This window comes from Hypanus sabinus, chromosome 18, assembly GCF_030144855.1.
Source record: "Hypanus sabinus isolate sHypSab1 chromosome 18, sHypSab1.hap1, whole genome shotgun sequence".
In the NCBI taxonomy this organism is placed as follows: domain Eukaryota; kingdom Metazoa; phylum Chordata; class Chondrichthyes; order Myliobatiformes; family Dasyatidae; genus Hypanus; species Hypanus sabinus.
Genome location: NC_082723.1, coordinates 54,920,922 through 54,927,895, shown reverse-complemented (window position 1 = coordinate 54,927,895; position 6,974 = coordinate 54,920,922). Strand labels below are relative to the sequence as shown.

Sequence of the window (6,974 nt, the reverse complement as noted above, 5' to 3'; positions counted from 1 at the left end):
AATACAGAAGCAAAGTATTCATTAGGACCTCCTCTGACTCTAGGCACATGTTACCTCTTCTATTCCTTATCAGTACTACCCTCACTCTAGTCATCCTTCTGTTCTTCAGGTATGTATAGAATAGCTTGCGAAGGCCTACTCATCCTTCCAAGTCCATTCTTAAGTTCCACCCTAGCTTCCTTCTAATTCTAGAATTACTCTTTCTTTTTCTGTTCTTGTCTTATTTTTTCATCCAGTTCTTTCAACTATTTTCTCCCCCAGATCTAATGTAATATAACAGTTTCATAGTCCTCTATATCCATGATACTGTTGCTAATATTTTCATATTTTTTCCACCCGTTCATCAGTCTTTCTCCATATCATAATATCTTATCACTTCTCACCTTCTCTGGTGACTTAGTTTTAGAACGTATTTCCCTATTTTTCCCATGACTTGTAGTATTCAACAAATCTCTCTCACTCCCCTCCCCTCCCTCCTCTCCCCGCCCCCATTGTTTTTAAATTTATTTCACAATAATCTTCTGCAAAATTTGCTGCCTTTTCTGTACTCTTTGTAGTTTTACTGTTCCACCATTTTATTCTCATATATGCTTGGCCTAAAGAGCCGAGATCATATAAGGAAATGGCAGAGCATGATATGGAAAGTTGGCAATGACCGTTCCAGATTGACAAGGTCAATGAGGGGGAAGGGTTAAGTCATATGGAATAAATTTGCTATCTGCAAAATACTCATTATTTTCTTTTCCATATTTTGTTGTGTTCTACACTTCAGGCCTTCAATTGTTCAGTGGTGTGATGAAGTGAACAATGCACAGAGAGACAACACTTCCATCATAGGTATTTCTTCTTCAGTGTAAGTAGTAAATGGAATGATCAGGTGGATAATACAAGTGCTCTTAATCCCTTTGAAATAGCATAACCTATTTTAATACAACTGCATCAAGTTAAGATTTGGCTGAATTACGTTGAAGCTGTATATGTTGTTACGTACTCGTGGGTATCATGTACTTGTCACGTGACCGTGGTGTTGAGCTGCTGGATATAAGGTAATGGTCTTGTGATGGTGGAGTGATGTCATTTTCCCGCCAGTGAGAGGTCATGTGATAGGTTTTTTTTCAACAGGGTATAAAAGGAGGACCCCTCCCTGTGATGCGGAGCAGTCAGTGGTTGACTTCACCGGTGACACCATGCTGCTGCGTATTCTGATATTATGACGCAGTTTTGCTTAAAAATGGAGATTTATTTTCTGCCTTAAGTTTTAAAAGGTTATTGCAGGCACTTTCGCCATTAATACTGCCAGTTCAGCCATGGAGAGTAAAATTCACCGACATTCAGAGACCCCAAAGAATCAGGGAAAGTCGATTTCGACGGGTAAAGCAGGCTCGACCTTGTTTAATCTTCATTCGGAAGAAATTCATTTGCCCTGATGACTCCTATTCTGCCAGAAGAATAGAGGGTCGGGTAAAATTTCACCAAGGAAAGGTCAGTGCCTTTAAGCTGTTTCATTGTTGGCTTTGTAAATTTTCTGGGAAAAAAAAATCTTCGACGGGAATCGACATTAACGCCACGAAAGAGAACTTAAGTTATGAAGGAAAGACTCTTGTTAACAGACTTGGTAAAACTTTGGACTTTGGTAAAACTCCAGATTGTAGAAGGCCAACTCAATCTTGTCATATAAATATGATAAAGCCATATTATGAGAAACAGTCTGCTACTATGACTGTTGCAATTAATAATGAGTCTGATCTAACTAGGAACATAATAGATGATTCATCTGAAACTCAGTCTAAATCCAACATTGTTTTTGTCAGGTTACCAAACTCAACCATTCTGGAAAATATTGGTGAGAAATTAGCACATTTACAGCCAGAGCAGAAACAGCAGATGAAGCAATTAATTTTTAAATATAAGGATTTGTTTCCAGATGTTCCTAGGAGGACCACAATAGCTTCATGTGATGTAGATGTTGGAGATGCCAAACCCATTAAACAATACCCATATAGGATGAACATGGAAAAATGTGAACTTGCTGAGAAGGAAATTAAATATATGTTAGAGAATAATATTATTCGACCTTCTAACTCGAATTGGAGTTCACCTTGCGTTATGGTGCCAAAACCAGATGGTAGTATTAGGTTTTGTACGGACTATAGGAAGGTGAATGCTGTAACGAAAACAGTTGCGTATCCAATTCCTAGAGTAGATGATTGTGTAGATAAAGTGGGAAAAGCAAAGTTCCTTACAAAGATTGATTTATTGAAAGGGTACTGGTGTGTTCCATTAATGGATAGAGGTAGAGAGATATCTGCATTTGTAAACCCATCTGGGTGATGTGAATATAATGTTCTTCCATTTGGGATGAAGAATGCCCCAGGTACTTTCCAGAGGATGATTAACTGTGATTCAGGGATTGAAAGATACAGATGATTTAGAGACAGGAAATGATTCTTGGGAAGCACACATTATTGTGGTGGAGAAATTATTTGAAAGGCTTTCAAAAGCTAACTATTAATTTAGCTAAAAGTGAATTCGGACATGCTACTGTAACTTACCTTAGTTATGTTGTGGGTCAAGGTAAGGTAGCTCCAGTTCAGGCAAAAGTTCGGGCAATTTTAGAGATTTCCACTCCAACTGGGAAAAAAAACTCAGATTTCTGGGAATGGTAGGATATTATCAAAAATTTTGCTCAAATTGCCCTTCCATTAACTAACCTCTTGAAGAAGAATGAGAAGTTTGTGTGGACAGTGCCTTGTCAAGAAGCATTTGAAAAATTGAAAACTATGATATGTCAACAACCTGTGCTCAAGGCACCCGACTTTGGAAAACCTTTTTCATTAGATGCTAGCGATGAGACTGCAGGAGCAGTATTATTGCAAAAGGAATGAGGGTGATGAGGTTGATCATCCCGTAGCTTACTTTTCTAAGAAGTTTAATAAGCATCAAAGAAACTATTCGACAATAGAAAAGGAATTGTTATCTCTTCTTTTAGCTTTAGAACATTTTGATGTATATGTTGGTACAACTCAAAACCCACTTATTGTTTACACCGACTGTAATCTGTTAGTGTTTCTGAGTAAGATGAAAAACAAAAATAGAAGGCTATTAAATTAGAATTTGATGTTACAAGAGTACAATATGTTGATAACTCATATTAAAGGTAAAAATAATGTGATTGCTGATTGTTTATCTCGATGTTGAATGTACAATGTAATTTTTTTTATGGAGTGATATTTTAACATTTGTAACACTCCTGTGTAATAATTTGTCAGCTGTTGTATGGTATAGTCAGAATACCTGAGCATAACATATAATGTGGTCATGGTATGTGATATTGTTCAACTGTATACAATATTGTTGTTGTTCCTTTCCATGCTTGTGCACATTGGGCAGTAGCCTTGCCATTTCTTTAGCATTTGTCTTTTTTTTATGAGGCTCAAGATGCTAGTTTGATGCTCAACCCAGCACGGATAGAAATCATGCAAGGAGCCAGCCAGATTCAAACCCTGGACCACAGGCCTCGAAGTCCAGTGCGGATGTCACTAAACTACTGTCTGACACCGTATACAATATACTGCATTCTTATCGTAGAAAGTATATTCAGTCAGAGTGTGATTTACCAAATTGAGACAATGGATCCAGCATTAGTTGAAGTGAGGCTGCAGTAATACTGGAGTGGTATTTCTTAGAAGTCAACTGAGCAGACCAGAATTTACAATCTCAACTCCATTAAAGCTGATTCATTTTGACTTCCAGGATTTATATCCTTACATTGTGTGACTGACATGATGTGCATGAGACAGTCTTAGTGTATTTAAAGGAACGGCCTAGGGATATTGGAGATGCTTAGGATGAATGATTGGTTCTGTGATTAAGTTACTACTGAGCACAATCATGAAGAGTTTACTCCAGTAGTGAGGGGAAGAAACTTGCAACTCCTACCGAGAGATATTTTTGGAAGTAGTCAAGGAGGTGAGCCCTGATCTTAGGTAAAGAATAAGAAGCATTTTAATGAACCAACTAAGCCAGAAGCACTGAAAACATTTGTTGATTTACTACTATGTAGTTCAAACACACTGACTGAACATTCCATATGTGATGCCTCATTGGATTTACAAAACATTCAGCAACAACCTGCTTCAATTGTCCAGGCATTTTGATTTCTTCCTACTTACACATCTACTGCCATCATTCACAACAATGCAGTGTGTCAGCCTCATTGTTGCCTCACTAAATGCAGTGCATGTATGAGGTATGTAGCCAAATCATAGATTTGTTTCACTTCATGAAAGAGAGGAAATTGCAAAACATGAAGAAGAGGAGCAGGAGTGGAGATGAGCTGCTATAATTGTCCACTTTACTTATGCAGAGAAATAAACCTGGAGACAGAAATTACATCCCCTTCCCTTCCAGATGAAGGTGGATATACAGAGAACTTAGTTTAAATGTATTGTCATATTCGTATATATCCAGGGTATAAATATCATGGAAAATTTGCCTTTTGCAGCAGCAGCATTGTACATTACAAATATGACAAACATAAATTAATGTAATTCAATAAGATGACTCATTAAAATAAACATAACAACATTAGTGCAAGTTGAGAGAAAACAGAAATATAGACATATAGTAGCTAGAGATAGAATTACAAATACTTCTTGCCCACTCTTGATGACTATTTCATTAGTGTCTGAAATCTAAGAAGACTGAGAATTGTAATTGTCACTATTATGACTTTGCTGTAACTATATCATATCAACTTGCCTTTAATGACATACAAGTATACGCAATTGTCACAGAACATACACAAGAGTAATTCTTATTCCTTCACAAGATGAATATTAGAAAACCTATCTATCATTGTTTTCTCTGGGACAGCGGAGGCGGAGGAACGACCTGACAAAAGTTCATAAAAATATGAGAAGCATAGATAGAGTAGTCAGTCAGTATCTTTATCCCAAGGGCAAAAGGTCTAAAACTAGAAGGCATGCATTTAAGGAGGGGTGGGATAGGGAGAGTTCAAAGATGTGCAGGGCAGAGTTTTGTATACAGTCGTGGATGCCTAGGATGTGCTGCCAGGGGTGATGTTTGGTCAGGTAGAGGTATGTAAGAGACTCTTAGATAGGAACATGAATTTGGCAAGGATAGAGTGTTATGGATCATACTGTATGTAGGCAGAGGGAGTTAAGTGTCATTAGTTTAATCAGTTTGGTACAACATTGGCTAAAGGACTTGTTGTGGTGCTATACTGTTTTATGTACCAATTTGGTAGATTGCTTACATAGTTAGGATCTTCATCCAGTAAGTTATATTTAAAAAATGATTTGGGAGTTGTCACTCACTGTAGGTACAGTTGTGCAGACTTGCCTCCATATTTTTCTCAGTTGGGCGTAGATATTGAATCTTGGAAAAGATTTAGGAACATAATGTTTTTGGTACTTAAGAAAATTACTTATGTACTGATAGATAAAGTTCACGTATTCTCTACAATAGAGAAAGGAGGTGTCAAGCTGAATTTCAGATAAGTCTCTCAAAGGAGTTCATGAAGAGATTGATCATGTTTATGCTAATTTTAGATTCCAACTTGCCTACCACTTTAATAGGATGGTACTTTATCTGTACCCTTACAATGTGTGACTGATTCAAACCAAGTTGGTCTTCAACAATGTGATAAGATTAGAGGGGTGTTGGCCTTGTGAAAATGGATTGTAATGCAAGGCAACGTGTAGGTGAATGTTTCCTTTTTTGCCTTTTGCTCAACCTTTAGCCAAAGCCAGTTATGTTGCCTCATTGAAAACCGTTTTTCCACTATGTATCTGAAGACTAACTGATCTCAGCATACATTTGCTTATCAGAGAAGAGCAGTTTGCATTCTATGGCACAACTAAGGCTGTAAGCCAGGTATCTGACCAGCCTGCCCTTATGAGTTGAACCTACATCATATGCATCTGATATGTTCAGAAAGGATTTGACAAAGTTTTATGTTATTCTATTTATTTCTCATGTAACAATATATAAAATATATTGATTAGCACTACAGTAATATAGAGGCTAGCATGGCACTATTACAGCTCAGGGTGTTCTGGACTTCAATTCCAGCAGTGTTTGTAAGGAGTTTGTGCATTCTCCTTGTGACTGCATGGGTTTCCCCGGGTGCTCCATTTTCCTTCCATAGGTTAATTGGTCATTGTAAATTGTCCGGTGATTAGGTTAGGGTTAAATAGGTGGGTTGCTGGGTGGTGCAGCTCATTGGACCGGAAAGGTTTATTTTGTACTATAAATCTAAATGACTAAATATCCCTTATCATATCATCTCTCCACTAATTTTATGATGAATATCTCAAACATACTGCACTAATTGTCAATATAGAATAGTGCATCCAAAGCCTCCACATCCATCCAGTAGTGTGATGACCAAAATTGCATTCAGAACTCCAATGCTTTCTTGAATTTTATAATCAACAACCCAACCAACGAATGCAAGTATGCCAAATGCCTTTTTTTTACCACCCATCTTCTTGTGTTGTCACTTTATAGAGGCTGTGGACTTGCATCCCAAGATCCCTCTGCATATGAATGTTCCTAAGGATCCTGCCTTTCGGTGTATACTTTCCTCATATTTTACCTCTCAAAATGTAGCACCTCACACTTGCTTAGATTGAACTCTGCCTGCTTATTTCTTTGACCATTTTCCAGCTGGTTTATATTCAGCTGAATCATTTGACAATTTTCATTAACTATTTCCAGCTGGTCTGTATCCAGCTAAATCATTTTACAACCTTCCTCCCTATCCACAACCCTGCCAATTTTTGTGTCATCTGCAAACTTACTCATCATCACACCTAAATTTAATCTACATATACTGTAGATTTCAGCAGTGATCATTGCAGAACACCGTGGCCACAGTCCCCCATGCAGCCCTCCACCCTAGCCTATGTTTCTATGTACAAGCCAATTCTGAATTAACCAATTCTCAT

General features: G+C 37.6%; 1 protein-coding gene across 9 annotated transcripts in view; it reads left to right on the top strand.

Annotated features, from left to right (window-relative positions):
* Window positions 1-1,167: 1,167 nt before the first annotated feature.
* LOC132407606 (uncharacterized) overlaps window positions 1,168-6,974 on the top strand; it is a 38,726-nt gene continuing 32,919 nt past the window's right edge. For all 9 annotated transcript variants that reach the window (XM_059994366.1, XM_059994367.1, XM_059994361.1 and 6 more), the window contains exon 1: window positions 1,168-1,482. The gene's annotated coding sequence lies outside the window, so the exon portion shown is untranslated. The remainder of the gene's footprint in view (window positions 1,483-6,974) is intronic.